A 21,214-nucleotide genomic window follows, 5' to 3' on the forward strand; every position below is an offset into this window, starting at 1 on the left:
AGGGTGTTCCGAATTCAATCATTTCAAGAAATCACAAAAGTGCATTTGAACATCAATCGGTAATTGACGAGTTCATTACCAAAGGAATAGAAAATAACAGAATTGCAGGTCCCTTCATTTCCCCTCCTTTGAACCTTTCATATCGTCTCCCCTAGGGGTCGTACCAAAATCTGATCCAGGCAGATTCAGAATCATACATGATCTCTCTTTTCCTAAAAATAATTCAGTAAATTCACTAATACCCCCAGAAAACTCCACTGTTCAATATGACTCCATAGCTGTCGTCACAGACCTGGTAAAACGATTTGTTGAGGGTTCCCTAATGGCAAAAGCTGATATACAACATGCCTTCCGTATCATACCAATACACCCAGAAGATTACAAACTATTGGGTTTCTCCTGACAGGGCCGTTACTACTATGAAAAATGTCTTCCTATGGGAGCAAGCAGCTCTTGCCAAATTTTTGAGTTCCTCAGCTGTAGTTTACAGTTGTCTATGTGTGAAAAGTCTGGGACTTTAGGTATGTCGCACATGCTAGATGATTTCTTTTTCATTGATCCAAAAACTCCAATAGGTGCCATAGTGATTTAAAAAATTTTTCTTGAACTTTGTGAAAAAACAGGAATTCCAATCAAAACGAAAAAAACCCACCCCCTACCACTTGTTTGATAATTTATGAGATAGAGGTTGATTCAGTATCAGTGGAATGTAGATTACCTGAGCCCAAACTTGTCCAGATTCGAGATCAGTTGCAAAAAACAAAGAAAAAAGTTACTCTGAAGGAGCTGCAATTCCTAATAGGTCTTTTCAATTTCGCTTGCTTAGTTGTGGTCCCAGGTCGTGCCTTTTTACGTAGGCTTATTGATTTAACATGCGGAGTAAGAGACCCTTCCTTTTTCGTTCGCTTAAATTGTGAGGCTAGGGCTGATCTTCACATGTGGTCCTACTTTGTGGACAATAACAATGGTAAATCGGTAATCTTGCCAGACCTGTGGTCTTCTTCAGATAAAGAGCTGCTGTTCACAGATGCTTCTGGCTCAATAGGCTTTGCAGCGGTCTTGGGCACTGAATGGTTTGCTTTGGGTTGGGGGGGTAGCAAACGAGTTAGCTCAACATCAGATAGCAATAAAAGAGCTGTTTCCAATTGTATTGGCACTTGAAATTCGGGGCTCTATTTTGTCAACCAAAAAGATCTTATTTATGACTGACAATTTGGCAGTGGTTCATGCAATAAACAAACAGTTTTGTAAGGAGAAAACACTAATGAAACTCATCTGCAGACTTGTCTTAACATCTCTTACTCATAACATTTTCTTTAAGACAAAAACACATTGCTGGTAAGAAAAACACATTAGCAGATCATCTTTCACGTTTCAAATTGCAGGAAGCCTTCAAAATAGCTCCACATTTGAACCCTCAACAGACACCAGTTCCAAAAGACCTGTTGAGCATCTAAGTCCAACCTGTAGGAATTTATTTGCTGCTGTCCTTTCCACGTCATCAGTTGCCGCATATCGTCGTAGCTGGGACCTGTTGCTATCCTGGAAAATTCACATAACTTTTCCTGTTTCAGTTATTGATACATGTAATTTCATTGGCTATTTGCTCACCAGCAATTACTCCTCCAGTAGTATAGCATCTCACATGTCAGCAATAAGTTACGTTCATAAAGTAATGAATGTGGTTGACTCTACTCAGGCATTTGTAACCAGGAAAATTCTCATGGGTTGCCAATCATTGGGTCCAACCAAGGATACTCGTCTTCCCATTACTGCCAATATTTTACAGCAATTGTTAAATGCTCTCGAACACACTGTAAACCAGTATTCCATTAGAATTTTGCTGCGTGCCCTTTTCCTACTAGCATTTCATGCATTCTTGAGACTAGCGGAAATAACATCAAAGTCTGTGAAATCAGGTCGTCATCTTTTACAGGGCCCTGACATCAGTTTTGAATACAAAGGCACTTCTTTATCAGGGGTTCAAATTATTACGAGTGATTGACTAACAAACACCATAACCCCTTAGTTATTTCCCTTCAGTCCATTCCTGATTCTGCCTATTGTCCTGTACAGGCCTTATTTACTTACCTGCAGTTTTTCAACCACAAAACAGGGCCCTTATTTCAACCTATAGATGGCTCACCAGTCTCATATTCAAAAGTTACGTCATACTTAAAAACTGCTATCCAGTTTATTGGCCTGGACCCAACCAATTTTAAGAGTCACAGCTTTATAATTGGTGCCGCCACACATGCAGCCTCTTTCGGTTATTCTGAAAACATGATTCAAAAACTAGGCAAGTGGAATTCTGATGCATTTCGTCGGTATATTCGCATAGACTCCTCCCAGATTTAATTCATTTGGCGTGATAACAAATCAATACATGTCAGAAGTTGTCTGCTGTATCAAAAATTCTCCCCCTTTACAACTTAGCTCCTATACATGTGCATGACAATTCAATACAGGTCAGAAGTTGTCTGCTGTATGAAGTGCCACCCCCCCCCCCTTTTCACAACAACATTTAGACACAGGTCAGAAGTTGTCTGTTGTATTAATAGAGGATTTTACTTGTAATACATTTTTTCTGCTCAGTTTTACATTTCAATACAGGTCAGAAGTTGTCTGCTGTATGAAATATCCACCGCAACAGTATCCATTTAATCAAAGTACTCTTGTTTTACAAAATAAGCAATGCTGATCACAAGACAGTTCAGAAGTTGTATGCTGCCTTTGTGTTTTTTTAAACAAAAATTTACCATGTAGATATTCATTGTAGTGGTCTGAAGATTTTCTTATCAAGTTCTGATAACAAGGGGTTTGCCTTGCTGGTGGTCACACGGTGTAGACTGAGAGGTACTAAGACATTTAGAAGCATGATTTTTGTCTCATATTTATGATGTATATAATACATAATAATGTGTAATAAGTACATAATGTATATATTAATTTCAGTATTGTGAAAAGTATTGAATACTAGTTAATAGAGCCAATTATATGTACTTCTGGATTGTTCTCAAACACTTCGGTTTCTTTTCATTTTTGATAGTTTCATATTTTATCTCGTAAGAAAATAGATAATTATTGCTCTTGCCGAGTCACCTTTGAGTGGGTGGATCCAATATCGTATTGGATTTCTAGCCTTTATTTTTTATATATTATTATATTATTTTAGATAACCCACCTTTTTCGTGGACAGGATGAGACCATATAAACCGAGGTACCGTGTCGCAGTACGTGCTGGCACGAAAAAGATCCCTCACTGCTCAATGGCCATGAGTGCCGAGTATAGGTCAAAATTTGCAGCTCTCCACCGGCAAGTGGTGGCGTCTTCATATGAGTGAAAAATTCTCGAGAGGGACGTTAAGCAATAAACAATAAGTATGTGGAGGCTGAGAATTGATAGTGCAAAGGTTCTCTTTAAATCTTGCCCACAAGCTGTAACGGACATACACGCATACACAAATACGCACAGTAGCGATGCTATATCCCTTACGCAACTAGTTGCCCGAAGGAATAATAAAGAATCTTTGCTTTTATCAATCCAGTAATTCTTCTCAGGGTCCCCAAATCCTTCCCTGTACTCCGCCCATGTTTGTCAAAATTTACAGATCCGTCCACCCGTTTTTGTATTGCCTAAGAAAGATATAAAACTCAGACATTGATACCCGTATGCTTATTGTCTGCTATCCATTTCTAGACTCTATTTTTGAATATTAATATAAGTAAAATATATTCAGAGATGATATATCTCCATATATAGCGATTCCACAGTGTCATCATGATTCATGATCCCCATTAAAAAAAATCACCACTATCATTATTTTTATGTGAAAACTTTTACAGCTATTGAAATCAGAATTATTTACAAAAAGGATTTTTTTTTAACTTGGCTATAATAAATTGTACATTGAAAAATGAAATAACTACACAGTAATATTTGTTAGTTAAAGTTCATTGAACTTTTCCTGTAAGTGACCTTGAACTTGCCCAAATGACTTTCGGTTAAGGTCATGATGCACCCGCAGATCATTAGCAATCTTTTTTTTTCTGTAAAATGGGAACTCATATTTTTTTCCCTGTAAAATGGGAACTCACCAAGTTTATCAGTAAGAAAGATATGGACCGGACACTGTTATGATTTTTTTCTTCAGTGACCTTGAAATTGCCCAAATGACCTTGGGTCAAGGTCATGACACACCCTTGGATGATATAAATCTTTGTGTAAAATGGCAACTCACTAGGTTTATCCATAAGGAAATATGGACCGAACACGAATTATGAACTTTTTCAGTCAGTGACCTTGAACTTGCACAAATGACTTTGAGTGAAGATTATGACACACCCTCAGGTCATGAGCAATCTTTGTATAAAATTGGAACACAACAACTTTATCAATAAGAAAGATATGGACCAGACACGAATTATGAACTTTTTCTTTCAGTGACCTTGAACTTTCCCAAATGTCCTTGACACCCTCAGGTCATGAACAATCTTTATGTGAAGTAGTAGATTCTAATGCTCCTCCGTTAGAAAGATATGGACGGAACACGTTTGCACAGCTAGATGGACGGACGGACAAGGCGATTCCTATATACCCCCCCCCCCCCAAGTGCATTTGCGTGGGGAATAATAATTCTCATGTAATTTTATGTTATGTTTGTTGAGGGTCAGATTGCATAATACTTATTGAAGATACTCTTTATTTGTCAATGTTTTCTAGTCTTTTCTGACCCCCAGTATTTGTACAAGTTTTATATTCCGTCATGTTTGATTAAATGACATTTTTTAAATTCAACACTGTGTTACAGTACTGGTTCTGCCTGTCTGGTCAAAAAACAAGCTTAGTTAACTCGGCATGGTATTTAGGCAATCAATGGAACATAAATAAGTTATTATTTATAAAAGACAAAATAATAACCTTTATGCGACATGTATTATTCATATCCAATGTTTGTCAATTTTATTTAGGAGTTTATGCTCCTAGTTTTACACATACCTAGTTTTATGTATCTAGCTTTACCCAAACCACAGTTTGGCCTTTTTAGCCAATCAGCGTGGCTGCTCACCATCATGTGATCATTGTTTATTATTTTACCGAAAGGAGAAGCCACGCAAAATTTTCAACGCAAATTATCATTACCCTCCATCCAACCCCATAACTACCTCCTTAATTTTCAATTGTTTTCACCTGCCTGGCCTTTATTTTTTTAGATAACCCACCTTTTTGTGGACAGGCAGGTTGTGTTTTGTAGGTAATTGAGAAGTTGATTCTCATGTAATTTTATGTTGTATTTGTTGGGGGTCAGATTGCATAATACTTATTGAAGATACTCTTTGTTCGTCAATGTTTTCTAGTCTTTTCTGACCCCCATTATTTGTACAAGTTTTAAATTCGTCATTTTTGATTAAATGACATTTTTTCAATTCAACAATGTGGTTACTGGTTCTGTCTGTCTGGTCAAAAAACAAGCTTCGTCAACTCGGCAAGGTATTTAGGCAATCAATGGAACATAAACTCATTTATGTCTTAAAAAGTAAATGTTAATTTTTTTTTTTTAGAAAAAATGTATTTGTTGAAAGATTTTTATTAGTCATAAAATTATATTAAAAAGACAAACAATCCACAAAAAGTACCGAGAAAATCGTGTACTTCACATGGGAAGCATTTTCATAAACAATCGAGTTTTAATAGCCCCAGAATAATATTCTAAATTATTTTTAAGAATATAATTTCTGTTATCAAAAACATTGCAGACGGTACATATAATTATTATACATTAATGCTGAACGTATTACCTGTATATCGGGTTCGCAATTCAATTTCACCGACAAACGATAGATTTACAGTAAGTCAAAAGTTAATTAAAGAAATATTTTTGTTTATAATTAGTCAAATAAATAAATAAATATACACTTAAGATCAAAATAAAATCATTAAAACATGTAAATACTTGTACTTTATATATAATCTTAGAATACATAAATAATATAATACGTCCAGACATCTCTCAACGATAATCGTCGAAGTTATGTTAAAAATACTACATTTCGTCGTCTAGAAAAATACCAAGCTTTTGAAAACTCGCCTATAAGTTGGACATAGAGTTTTGGACCAAAAGTTAACTCCCAAAAAACCGACTTATAGGCGAGTATATACGGTAACCTATTTACCCTGTAATGAATAGCTATAAACACTATGCCAGTTTAAGAAAAATCAAAAACACTTTTTTCTGAAATAACTTGCATGTTGCCTTATATTATGGCATGGTTGAGAGAGAAAGCATTACTCTAATAATGTGTCCAGTTTCTAACAGACTCTAAATCTTATTATTAGGCCACATAGAACAAGAGTCAACAATTTACAGTGAAGGATGGTCTGCCTATTGCAACCTGAACGTAGGATATGACCATCACTGTCATAAACAAAGTGTTCGTTTGAAGAAAAAGTACACCAGCAAGAAATAGCTGAGGTTCACATAATTTTAATTGAGTGTGCCTGGAAACACGTAAAGAACAATTTCAGGAAACTGGATAAAGAGCTTGAAAATATAGAGGAAGACCCATTTGTTGACCCTTAATGATGGAAAAGAACGCGGCGTGAAACCCATATACTACTGACATTTCATGCCTGTAAAAATCGGCATGTTGTTGATACTTTTGTACTTGGTCACACACGGTGTCTCTGGAAGTCAATTAGGCGATCTTTTGAGACTTGCATGTACGGGAGTCCATTACCTTGAACTTAATCCAGGAGTGAAAAGCCTTTTTATTTCAAAAAAAAAAATTTCCAAATATAAAATCTCCTTTGGTAAAACACTATTACTGCACACACTGCTTGACATTCTTAGATACAACCATGGAAACATATGCCCAAATCAACATTGCAAGAAGAGTTTAAAGCACTGCGTGAAAAAACACCTTTACAAAACTTTACGTCAAAAGTAAATTTAATTAAAGATATAGAGAATATCAAGGTTACCTTTGTATCAACTTTAATTCAAGTAAAGATGCAAAGATGATCTTTACAATACTAAAATGTAATTAAATTATATCTTTCATATTTACGGATCAGTAAATTTAACATTTTCAATCTTTTAAATTTGATAAAAGATGTTCATCTTTGACTAAGGATGCAAAGACTATTTTTACAATAATTAAATGTATTCAAATATCATCTTTCGTATTTACGGAAAAGTAAATTTAATATTTTCAATCTTTTAAACTTGAGAAAAAGATGATCATCTTTGACTAAAGTTGCAAAGATGATCTTTACAATACTTAAATGTAATTAAATTACATCTTTCATATTTACGGAACAGTATAAATTTAACATTTTCAATCTTTTAAATTTGAGAAAAAGATATATCGGTAGACTTTGTTTATGATCAGAATGCTTAAGTATTCTGTGTGTGTAACGCATTAAATACTTGTCAAATTTTGCAACCTCTTTTTGAAAACAGTAGAAATAAGACAGAAACGCACATTTTTAAATAATTCTATTTATTTCAGGATCATTGTCAAAATAAAAAAATAATAATAATAATAAATGGACCAGGAATACCATTATATAAAAATATTGTTTAAAATTACAATATACATTGAGATAAAAATACTGACAATTATGATTTATGATTTGAGCTACATACAGTTGTTACATTTTTGAAGCCAAACTTGCTTTAAAACCAGTATATTATAAACATATCAATTTAAAAAAAAAAAACAACCAAAATTACTCTTACCTTATATATATCAATAGATAACTTTTCCTTATATAAAATATTAGACTTGCATTTTTTTTAGTATAATAGTGGGCATATACAGTACCAAATGTTCTATGTGCCCAGCAAATGTGCACAAGTAGTACCATGTGCAAATATGTAAAAAGAAATAAATGTGTAAAAATAAATGTGCACAAGTAGTACCATGTGCTTCATGTGTCCAGCTTCACACATCGAAACGTGTGTGCTTGACTTCACAAAGCAGTACCACTCGTGTGAATACCCTATAAATATGTAAAAAGAAATGTGAATGTGTAAAAATAAATGTGCACAAGTAGTACCATGTGCTTCATGTGTCCAGCTTCACACATCGAAACGTGTGTGCTTGACTTCACAAAGCAGTACCACTCGTGTGAATACCCTATAAATATGTAAAAAGAAATGTGAATGTGTAAAAATAAATGTGCACAAGTAGTACCATGTGCTTCATGTGTCCAGCTTCACACATCGAAACGTGTGTGCTTGACTTCACAAAGCAGTACCACTCGTGTGAATACCCTACTAAAATGTAAAAAGAAAAGTGAATGTGTAAAAATAAATGTGCGCAAGTAGTACCGTGTGCTTCATGTGTCCAGCTTCACACATCGAAACGTGTGTGCTTGACTTCACAAAGCAGTACCACTCGTGTGAATACCCTATAAATATGTAAAAAGAAAAGTGAATGTGTAAAAATAAATGTGCATAAGTAGTACCATGTGCTTCATGTGTCCAGCTTCACACATCGAAACGTGTGTGCTTGACTTCACAAAGCAGTACCACTCGTGTGAATACCCTACTAAAATGTAAAAAGAAAAGTGAATGTGTAAAAATAAATGTGCGCAAGTAGTACCGTGTGCTTCATGTGTCCAGCTTCACACATCGAAACGTGTGTGCTTGACTTCACAAAGCAGTACTACTCATGTGAATACCCTACTTAAATGTAAAAAGAAAAGTGAATGTGTAAAAATAAATGTGCGCAAGTAGTACCGTGTGCTTCATGTGTCCAGCTTCACACATCGAAATGTGTGTGCTTGACTTCACAAAGCAGTACCACTCGTGTGAATACCCTATAAATATGTAAAAAGAAAAGTGAATGTGTAAAAATAAATGTGCATAAGTAGTACCATGTGCTTCATGTGTCCAGCTTCACACATCGAAACGTGTGTGCTTGACTTCACAAAGCAGTACCACTCGTGTGAATACCCTACTAAAATGTAAAAAGAAAAGTGAATGTGTAAAAATAAATGTGCGCAAGTAGTACCGTGTGCTTCATGTGTCCAGCTTCACACATCGAAACGTGTGTGCTTGACTTCACAAAGCAGTACCACTCATGTGAATACCCTACTAAAATGTAAAAAGAAAAGTGAATGTGTAAAAATAAATGTGCGCAAGTAGTACCGTGTGCTTCATGTGTCCAGCTTCACACATCGAAACGTGTGTGCTTGACTTCACAAAGCAGTACCACTCGTGTGAATACCCTATAAATATGTAAAAAGAAAAGTGAATGTGTAAAAATAAATGTGCGCAAGTAGTACCGTGTGCTTCATGTGTCCAGCTTCACACATCGAAACGTGTGTGCTTGACTTCACAAAGTAGTACCACTCGTGTGAATACCCTACTAAAATGTAAAAAGAAAAGTGAATGTGTAAAAATAAATGTGCGCAAGTAGTACCGTGTGCTCCATTCGTCTGGCTTCACACAAATGAAATATCCATGTATTCGGTCACTGTCAAAATTACAAAACAAAACTCAAAAAATATGTGCTTGATTTCATATACAAATCCACCTAAATTACAAATACAAGATTTCAAGTAGTGGAAAATTAAAAAAAAACATTCAACAAAGAAACCTTTCTCGTGGCATTACAACAATAACATTTTTGCCTCTTATTTTATCAAATGCATACACAAATTTTGCTTTGATTCGTTGAACTGGTATATATGTAGATGGTCCTTCTGCATCATATACATTGCTGTGCCATGCTTCCACAGGCTTTCCATACTGCTTGAATGTTTGTTCATCAGGTTTTGAAAACCACTGGACTCTGGCTAACAAATGAACATAAGACTTTTCACCAATAATAACATTATGTACAATCAGTTTTTGTATTTGTCCAGGCCTTGGAGTAAGTTCCATATCATCATATGAACATATCCCTCCATCTTCCTTGTGCCAGTATGCGATGATCATAGACGATCTGCTGCTCCTTCCCATTTTGACACCAAGGACAGAACCAAAAATATCAACATACTTAGCAGATCTACAAGTGTTACAAACATTCATGTTTCTCATTTCTTCAGATGAATACAAAATATTGTACATGTTTTTCAAAAATTCAACATCTCTCTCACTTAATGTGCAGTTTTTCAAAGTTGAAATCTTAATGCCATCAAATGATTCTATGGCCCAAAAAACTGAATCAATACGTACATCTTTAGAACACATTTTCACAAAGTCATAATTTACACCTTTATTCATTTCATTTAATGTACCTCTGTTTCTATCATCATACATGACATGTAGTTTTTGAAAATCAGGTCCAAAATTTTCCTCGGTATATTCAAATTCATTGCATAGCATATCTTCACAATAATTATATTTTAAAAATTTTCTCATTAGCTGTATTTCTATATCTCTCTTGTTTGTTGGAATAGAGCCCAAAACACCATTTTCACGCTCGAAACTAAACAGCCAAAATGAGTAAACAGGCCCAAAATCATATATCCACTTGTTTAAATGTGCATGCATGTGCATATTTGGTGTAACACTCTGACAACCGAATACTTGTTCTACTTTTCTACAAAATGAAACCAATAACAAGTGTGCCACTTTGACATTGTTTCTGGACAAATATCTTGTACAAAGCAATTTGCAAGCAATAACAAACTTTCTCCAATATTCTAAATGATCAACAGGTAAAATTCCATTCAGTGCAAAAATAGAAAAAAGAATTGTCCAATTTTTGTATTGGTCAGCATTAAAAGAACCAAAACTGCTGGCAAATTTTTGTGGCAATTTCCCTACATCAGATGGACATTGGACTTCTTCCATTTGTTTTTGAATTTCATTGAAATGTTCAGGCATTAAAACTTTACTATCTTTCCAAAGTATTAACATGCGTTTTGCAGTTCCCAAAAACAAGTTGTGCATTGGATCTATGATTGTCATCCTTACAGGATCAAAGTAATCCAACTCGAGTAAAACTGAATAACGTACTCCGTACTCCTTCTCTAATCTTTCCCTATTTGTTTTTGTTTTACACTTTACTATCCTTTTAACAGCTTCTTTATGAGATTCTAAATTTCTTAATTCCCATGAAGAAACATCAAAGCCCCCATAATTCTTCTCTCCAACTCCTCCCTCAAAAGTTTTGGTACACTTGTTACACCCTTTTGTGGCGGAATGGCCTAAAAACCCACATAATTTTCTGCTGGCAGGAATATCACAACCTACACATATCAAAGCTAGTTTAAATGTAACTGGATTTTGTGGACACTTAAAGCTGTTCAGAACAAAACCATTCCATGCAGTTCTTAATTCTTCTACAAGTGGTTCAATAAAGGAATTGGTTGGTGGTTCAGACTTCATATCAGGGATAAGTCCAACAAGAATAATGTTTTTTTTCTTAAATCTTTCATGCCGTGGCAAGTTTAAAATAGTAAGGTAAATTGCACCAACAGAGTAATTTGTATATTTAAATGGTTGAAACCAGTCAACATTTAACATGACTCCATAATTCCGTTCCTCAGTAAAAAAATTATAAACTCTACCATTAAAATCTCTCCAAACATCACCATCATATATATCAATCATTATATCCTCTGGTACAATTCTGTTTCGCCATGCTTCACATTGATCTTCAAAACCCTTCCTATTAACTAGAACTTTAAAACTTTCTTCCAAACTTTTGTAGCAAAAAGTTTTTTTTTGCAACTAATTTTTTGTTACCATTTATATTTACAAATTTCAAAAGTAGTTCACCACATGGTCTACGAAAATGAGCAAGAGAGTGATTTGGAAAAACATTTCTACATTGTTTTGATGTTTGTACACCTTCAACTACTTCTATACAATCTTCAAATTCATAAGTAGCATAACATTTTGGACAAACAACTAACTTTCTGAAATTGTCATTCTCAAAACAGATAAACTTGTTAAGTTGGTACAGAGTTGATGGGAATTTCTTGAACAACTCTGAAGCAAATTCAGAGGTAGAGGAGACAAAATACAATAATGATCTAAAAAACAATAACAAATATTCAAAAGCTCGATCAGACACAAAAAATAGAGCTTGCCATCTGAGCAACATTTTAAAAAAATACACTAAATACTGATCATGAGCAACATATGTCATTTGATCATCTGATGAATAATCATCTTCTAACAATCTATCCACAAATAACAATTCTTCCTCATTGTCGGAGGAGTCTGAAAAATTTTCATAAAAGCACACATTATTATCCTCAGAATCTGAATATTGTGGCAAATTTACATCTCCACAAGTGCCTTGATCTTTTGCGTCAGGGCTTGCTAAAGATGATGTTTGTTGCACGGGCTCTGTAACTGTTTCTTGATTTGGGATACACGTATGTCTACTCAGATGTCTGGCAGTGTACTCCTCATTGCATTGGGAGCAAGTTTTTCGTTTCCTTTTTTTGATTGTTGGCTCCATTAAAACTTGTATTCTTCATCAAGAAAGACTATCCTCACTGAAATGTAATAAATATGTTATTTTAGCTTTCTAAGATACAGGGAAGTGTTTCATGGAAAACACTTTACTCAGAAATCTTAAAAAATACCATTCTGCCCAACGTATTTATGCATACTGTTGGGTTATCAATAGTTCAGTAAATTTTTAAATTCTCAATGTTGGATTTTAAAACGCAATTGTCGAAAAACAAAACTGTTAAAAAATCAAATGGGTGTCATTTGAAATGTCGAGACACTTGAGGTGGCAGTTATATAATTCTTTTAAAAGCCCTATTCATTAATGTGCAAATAAACTACATCATCCCATGAAATTTTCATAATCTCTTATTTTAGGAAACAACAACATTGTTGTTTTCTTTTGACATATATCTGACTGTAAAGCATTTTAATTGAATCATCCATATAATCAAGGCCTTTTCAACAGCGCTCACGAACATTTCTGTTGGAGGTACATGTATAAGAAATTTTGGCGAGTGCTCTCGAACGCTCGCTCTGTTGAACAGGCCTCAGATGTAATGCTCGAATGATGGATTTGTTTTGATACTAATTATATGCACAATTAGTCTAGGTATCACAGTTTGCACAGACTTATGCCCCCACATAAATATTCCATGTAGTGTTGGGAAATCGGAAAAAGATCAGAATTGATTATCGGTAATAATCGGCTGAGCATAATAGATTAATAAATCAATTATTATAGAAATTTTTAACTTAAATGAAAAAAATAGAAAAGTTAAACTTATTCAGATTTAAGTTCAGACTTTAACAAAAAAATCATTTCTATGTGCAGCAGTCTTTGAAATTATTTTTCTTTAAAATTATACAATTTCCAATTTCAAGATGTTATGTATGGCTTTTTAATAAATTTTAATTCCCTTTACCAATTAAGGAACACTTTGTACTGAGTTAACAGACAAGTTTTGATTAGAAAAACTCTTCATAGTTTGTGAGCATACAACAAAAATTACCATGTCCGTCCACTGTTTTGACCACACTAGGCCCACAACAATCTTTCACCTTTTCTTTGGCTTTGTCCAGGAGAATCTTTGATGCCACATATTTCTTAAAATCTTTAAAGAATGGATCTTTAGTCATATCGCTATGGTCTCTTTCTGGAAAAAAAAAGAAACATCCTTCAAGATTTTTTTTTTAATTTATAGCATTTCCCTAGTTTTAGCCTGGATTAATATCCTTTGATATTAAATCCAGTTGAAAAATTTTATTAAAAAAAGGGGGTAGTTGAAAACATTGGAATTATTCAGTCTTTCTACATGTAATTCTGCAAACCTTTTCCTTTGCTTTGTTTTTTGTCTAATATCATTAAAATGTCTTTGAAATTTTCTTAATTTTAAAAAGATCTTAAATTTGAAGAAAAAAAGCTGATAAATATCTGGATGAACTAGAACTGTCCAAAAGGGACAAATACCCCCCGCTGGATTTTTCAGAGAAGTTACCAAATCACTAATGTTTTCGAGATGTGAGAGGTGCAATTTGCCTAAACATTTAGAGTGAAAATTTAATTACATTTTTTTAATGAATGAAACTAAGGTGCAGCCTAATAAAACATCAATACTAATAATTACAGTGTTTTTTATTACATTGAAAAAATAGTTTGCAACTATCTGTCATCTTTGTGAGACACATGACACTCTGCAAATTGATTGTTGAAAAAAAAAATATCATAATTAATTATACAAAATCAAATTGATCTTAATACCTTTATATTAAACTCATTTTAAAAATGAAAGGCTGGTTCCAGTAACTTGACAGACATAAATTACAATTAAGAGACTTAGACAACAGAGATCTTTATTTCTTTCTGCCCAATTTCCAGGAGATATAGATAAGACCTGCTTGATCAGAGATGCCCTAACAGCTACCCACACTGAACTCATTAATTAATCTTTAACTGGATGCATGTCCACTCATTACTCCCAAGGGACAAATGGATTTACACTATCTGCTGTGTAATGTAAAAACTGTTTTTAATACTTTGTGATCATTTTTTAATTCTAATGAGTAGTTTTAAGCTGTAGTTCACATTTTTGTACAGATGTTCTAGATTCTATGTCTCAAACCTTAGACATCAACCCAAAATGACTAAGTCAATTAAAAAAAAAAAAAAAAAAAAAAACACCTATAAAATGCAGAAAAATTATCAAATAATGTTGAAAATACCAGGTGCACATCTTCATATATGGTAAATAATATGTGTACAAATTTTCATATAAATCTATGCAATAGTCTCTGGGAACAGATCTGGACAAAACTACATAATAAAAATGAAAAAAAAAAACACCTGTAAAATGCAAAAAAATTATCTAATCATGATGAAAATACAAGGTGCACACCTTCATATGGTGAATAATAAGTGTACAAATTTTCAGACGAATCCTTGCAACAGTTTTCAAGAAATGGTCTGGACAAAATCTCCTCTACAGACAGACGGACAGACAGGTGGGCATGCTGATTCCAATATACCCCCCCTAAACTTCATTTGCGGGGGGTATAAAAATTTCTTTATAGCTGTCGATGCATAGTGATACAGAAACATGACATCTAAGTAGTAATTGTTTAAGGTGTGTGATATCCAAAGGAGTCTGAACATATTTACATTTTATTAATTAATAATTTTCACTACAGTGTTCTTTAAAAAAAAAACCTTGAAGTCAGATTAAATAACATTTTATGATGAAATAAAACCTAGCTAAAGAAAAATATCCAATTGCAGCATGACATAAATAATTTTGTTCTTGTTATTTGTGGTTTAAGTTTAAAGAATTTAAAATTTTACTAAGAACTTTCACATTCATGGCCAATTTTAAAATCCTAGATTTGATAGACATATTATTATTTATTTTTTTTTTACCTAAAATGAGAATGCAAAGTATCACTTATTTGATATCAAATGGGATTTTAATTACTGCATCCCTGCAACCAGTACAAAACATTGGTGGCATTAACTATCACGTGTTGCATTACTTTATCTGTCTTGAAGATACAAACTTGTGTCAAATAATCCTTGCCTAGATTTTCAGAACTAAAGCTATGAAAATGGCTCAATACAGAAAAAAAAATATTACAAATTTATTTATTGAATAAAATGGACTGCACTATTTATGAAATTAAACAAGAAACTTCAATATATCAAAGTTTAGAATTTTAGAATTTTTCACCAATAAACTAAGAAAAACTGAGCCATTAAATGTTACAATAGGCACTGCTGAATACTGGCCACCTGAGAAGTTACTGATAAAACCCTGACACTACATAGTAATTTATTTAGCATTTTGTAATAGAAAGGTTTTTAAGAATTATTTTACATGCATATATATTATTAAGGCATTTTTTTTCCCATCTTACTCAAGTTCTCTCCAATAAACATGAAAGAAATATTTCTACAAATTGAATATATATTTTTTCTTGATACTAAACGATTAAAAAAAATTAAATCCTCAGCCTTTGTAATCTGTAATTATTGACATTGCACCTGATTAAAGACTATGATTGTTCAAAGTCATACCGTCAACATCATCTGCTGATAATGAACTGGAATCAATTGTTTCAATTTCATTTGATGTAATTCTTTGACTCTCATTGTTGTGTCGATTCTTTTTTAAAGTTCGCCTCTTTCTACTTCTTGCTTTGATATTTTCTTTGCTTTTACATTTTTTGCCCATTGATGGATTTTCAAATCTTAAAAATAAAAGGAATGCATGATTAATTTTACGTTATTTATATGTTAATATGTAAATTAAGAAATTATTTTTAACAGAAAAAAAAAATTGATCTTGTGTCTAAATATCCAGGTACTGCCAAGTGCAGATGTCAGTGAGGTATCATATTTGACCACATTGGTCTTTGCATTTGGTAGCAGCAGGGTATTTTTACACACAAGATAATAGCTTTACAACAAAGACCTAAAGACCAGCAGGGAGCAACTTTGTTGTCCTTGTAATCTGTCTAATGCATACATAATGAGTCTCTCAGCATGTCAGTATACTATCACTTCAGTGTTTTTAATTAACAATTAACTCTGAAAACTTTTGCAACTGTTCTCTTTTCACTCTACCCCCTAATGCCTTTATCCAACAGAGCTCTCAATTATTGCAGAGACAGGGAAACAAAGTACATCAAAGCATTTATCGCATCCTGCTGCCAAGACGGCACTGCAGGGGTTGAGGTGGGTAGAATTTATGATGTTCTGTGTCATTAGATTTGTAAGTAAAATTTATATACAATGAAAAAACAATAAAAAGTTGGGGTTTTTTTTCATAAACTGAAGTTCATAATAATTATTATCCAAAATTCCACTAAAATAAGACACATTGATATGATAATACATTTCAAATTCACACTTTAAAAACCTGATTATCAACAGTTTATAAATGCAAAAGATGAACCCCCTGCTAATGAATTCATACCATGCATACAGGGTTGAATAAAGTATGAATATATTATAAATAAAGTAAGTGATACACATTATATATGTTATAGATATTCAATTTTTTTAGGTGAGAGGGTTATTGGAGAGAAAAAATCCTGAGATAACAGATTTGGACCCCTGTCTGTGCCCCCCCCCCCCCAAAAAAAAACACCTGAATCCATTACCGAAACACAATTTTAACAAGTTATCAGATTCATTTAAGTTTCGTAACTATACATATGAGTTGACATTTAAAATACACTATATATGTAGACTAGGCTGTGTCAATATATCGATTAATCAATAGGTATCAATATTCAGGAATGTATTGTAACCAAAAAAATAACTTTCAATACGTATCGGGCAGGCATGCAGTTTTTCTTTTAATTGTGTGAAAAAGGTAGGAATTTCAGTCAACAAAGATTATTTTTAACTGTTTTTAATTAAAACTGGTCAATAATGAAACATTAAGGAGATAGCACACCTTAAATAACTATTACAAAATACATAGACAACTATATTTTAACATGTTAGTTTTACAGTCATTAAAAGTTTGAATTCGAAGTGTACTTTGTAAAGACAGTGAGACATGAACTTCCAATCTGATGATAAAACACAAGAGTTTTTATCAAATTTATGTGTTAGTTAAATGTTTGATAGACTTCTTAAAAAATCCAATATATCGCATTTCGCTTTATCGAATATTGTATCGTATTGTATCGAAATATTGCTCAATACACAGCCCTAATGTAGATCTAGACCTAATACCTCCCCTCCCCACTCCCCCAAAATAAGGTCAGAATATTCCATTTGAAAATATGTACACTGTATACATATCTATATGATATATGTGTAAATAATTATACAAAACATTTTTGAATTACTTACGGTTGACGTAGATAAGATGTATTTATATATGGCTGAACTTCTTTCAGGAACTTTGTTATGTTCTTTGTTCTTGAATCTAATCAGTGTTGAGCGCGCAAAATTTTGTGAACCTAAGTGGAATTAGTAAATTAATCGTTGTTGAATTCGCTGATTTCTCGATGACTGTTTTTATTATTTTAATTTATGGACAAAAAACCATCTGACTTTCAAAAGAGAAACATATAAAACTCCATTTTATTTCAAATATTTAACGAAAGTTTGTTTAAAAAAAAAATGGACAAGAACAAGAATAAAATCGAAACGCGAACCAATAAACGAACACCTGTTTGGTACTGCCAAATATGGAAAGAGATGCTGACAGCCAATCATAAGTCGGGGAAGAAAAGGCGCTCCGGCATAAATGCGGCCTATCACAATTTCAAAATTGAGATGCGAAAATGTCGAGCGTGGACATGGACTTTAGTGGCCCTGAACAAGAAAACGAGAGTCAGGAGAGTTTACATTTAGAGTTAGAAGAAACGGAGATCGACTCCCTAGAATGTAGTGATATTGATAGCACGACAATTACCCCACTGAAAAAGAAAAAGAGCCGGGGCGCAGTCAGACGTGTACGTGTCCTAAGGCCACTGTCTCCAAGTGATGTTGGGTCGGAATCTGACTCAATTCTGGTAAGAAATTTCTTTTAATAAAAACTCTAGATACACACTATGCGATGCAAATGTACATTTCTTTTAAACAACTGAAAAATTGGTAGATCTATTTTTGTTCAACCCACACTGTGACGCACCCTTTTCTTTGTTATACTTTACCCCCCCCCCCTTCCTTTTTTTTTTTGGTTATCTTTGCCAACTCGATACGTACAGCTTTGTTGCATTAGCTTTGCTTCAAATTTTTCTTTTAATTTAATGTCCATTTCATTTTGCATGGATCTCAAATTTACTTGCCATTTATGTTTAATTTGTGTTGAGACAACAAAAATTATACAGCCTCTGCTTTAAAATACAGTATTTGTTTTTAAAATATGTCAACGAAAGTCACTGAACACACCCAGATGTTTGCAATTGCAACAGTTTAAATAAACCATGATAAAGAACCTGAAAATTTTATAAATTTTTGATTGACCCTTCACAGGGGTCCATGTAAATCAATATTCATTCTTACCCAGGCCAAAGTAAAGATTGGGATGGTCTTGAGGGCCCTCAAACTCTATGTATATTGTTGGTTTGTATTTTTGGTAGCAGTTAAAATTGAATTGTTGAAAATAAAGTGGAGACAGCATTCAACATCCTAAATATTGCTTTTGAAGAGTAGAAACCATTGCAATTGCCAAAAACTAAAGGGGAGGTTGGGTTTTAAATATAGCTAAAAGGGATCTCAACTTTCTTGTAGTGGTGGGAAGGGGAAACACATTACCGGTACTTACAAAGGGAGGGAGGGCAGACCCATTTAGCCTCCATGCACTTTGCATTTCCTTTTTACAAATATATGGAGGGTTATATTTAGGTTTCTGTATTTGTCCATCTATGAGACAGCTTTTATGCAAGTTTATAGCATATCATACACCTATTTTTTTTCTTTTATTACAAGAATACCAAAGAAAAGCTTGTACAGAGTTCAAGGAATAAAGAATATGAGCCTGAACAGACTCCATCAACTTTTGGCAAGGTAATGAACTAAAGATGAATGTGTTAAAAAAAAAAAATATATATATATATATATATATATATATATATATATATATATATATATATATATATATATATATATATATATATATATATATATATATATATATATATATATTGAGTGAATATTTTGTTTATGGAAAAGTTAAAATCCTCTTTTCAAAAATTGAATATAAAATAGCATATCAATTAAGGACCCTCTCTACATTAGTGCAAAATGTTTTTGGACATTGATAAAATTTATATACAATGAAAAAACAATAAAAAGTTGGGGTTTTTTTTCATAAACTGAAGTTCATAATAATTATTATCCAAAATTCCACTAAAATAAGACACATTGATATGATAATACATTTCAAATTCACACTTTAAAAACCTGATTATCAACAGTTTATAAATGCAAAAGATGAACCCCCTGCTAATGAATTCATACCATGCATACAGGGTTGAATAAAGTATGAATATATTATAAATAAAGTAAGTGATACACATTATATATGTTATAGATATTCAATTTTTTTAGGTGAGAGGGTTATTGGAGAGAAAAAATCCTGAGATAACAGATTTGGACCCCTGTCTGTGCCCCCCCCCCAAAAAAAAACACCTGAATCCATTACCGAAACACAATTTTAACAAGTTATCAGATTCATTTAAGTTTCGTAACTATACATATGAGTTGACATTTAAAATACACTATATATGTAGACTAGGCTGTGTCAATATATCGATTAATCAATAGGTATCAATATTCAGGAATGTATTGTAACCAAAAAAATAACTTTCAATACGTATCGGGCAGGCATGCAGTTTTTCTTTTAATTGTGTGAAAAAGGTAGGAATTTCAGTCAACAAAGATTATTTTTAACTGTTTTTAATTAAAACTGGTCAATAATGAAACATTAAGGAGATAGCACACCTTAAATAACTATTACAAAATACATAGACAACTATATTTTAACATGTTAGTTTTACAGTCATTAAAAGTTTGAATTCGAAGTGTACTTTGTAAAGACAGTGAGACATGAACTTCCAATCTGATGATAAAACACAAGAGTTTTTATCAAATTTATGTGTTAGTTAAATGTTTGATAGACTTCTTAAAAAATCCAATATATCGCATTTCGCTTTATCGAATATTGTATCGTATTGTATCGAAATATTGCTCAATACACAGCCCTAATGTAGATCTAGACCTAATACCTCCCCTCCCCACTCCCCCAAAATAAGGTCAGAATATTCCATTTGAAAATATGTACACTGTATACATATCTATATGATATATGTGTAAATAATTATACAAAACATTTTTGAATTACTTACGGTTGACGTAGATAAGATGTATTTATATATGGCTGAACTTCTTTCAGGAACTTTGTTATGTTCTTTGTTCTTGAATCTAATCAGTGTTGAGCGCGCAAAATTTTGTGAACCTAAGTGGAATTAGTAAATTAATCGTTGTTGAATTCGCTGATTTCTCGATGACTGTTTTTATTATTTTAATTTATGGACAAAAAACCATCTGACTTTCAAAAGAGAAACATATAAAACTCCATTTTATTTCAAATATTTAACGAAAGTTTGTTTAAAAAAAAAAATGGACAAGAACAAGAATAAAATCGAAACGCGAACCAATAAACGAACACCTGTTTGGTACTGCCAAATATGGAAAGAGATGCTGACAGCCAATCATAAGTCGGGGAAGAAAAGGCGCTCCGGCATAAATGCGGCCTATCACAATTTCAAAA

General features: G+C 33.0%; 1 pseudogene; it reads right to left on the minus strand.

Annotated features, from left to right (window-relative positions):
• Window positions 1-9,596: 9,596 nt before the first annotated feature.
• On the minus strand, window positions 9,597-12,432 carry LOC133199209 (uncharacterized; annotated as a pseudogene).
• Between the last annotated feature and the right edge of the window lie 8,782 nt (window positions 12,433-21,214).

This window comes from Saccostrea echinata, unplaced genomic scaffold (assembly GCF_033153115.1).
Source record: "Saccostrea echinata isolate AGI-Se365-2 ecotype Australia unplaced genomic scaffold, CSIRO_AGI_Sech_v1 ptg000033l, whole genome shotgun sequence".
Taxonomy (NCBI): Eukaryota; Metazoa; Mollusca; class Bivalvia; order Ostreida; family Ostreidae; genus Saccostrea; species Saccostrea echinata.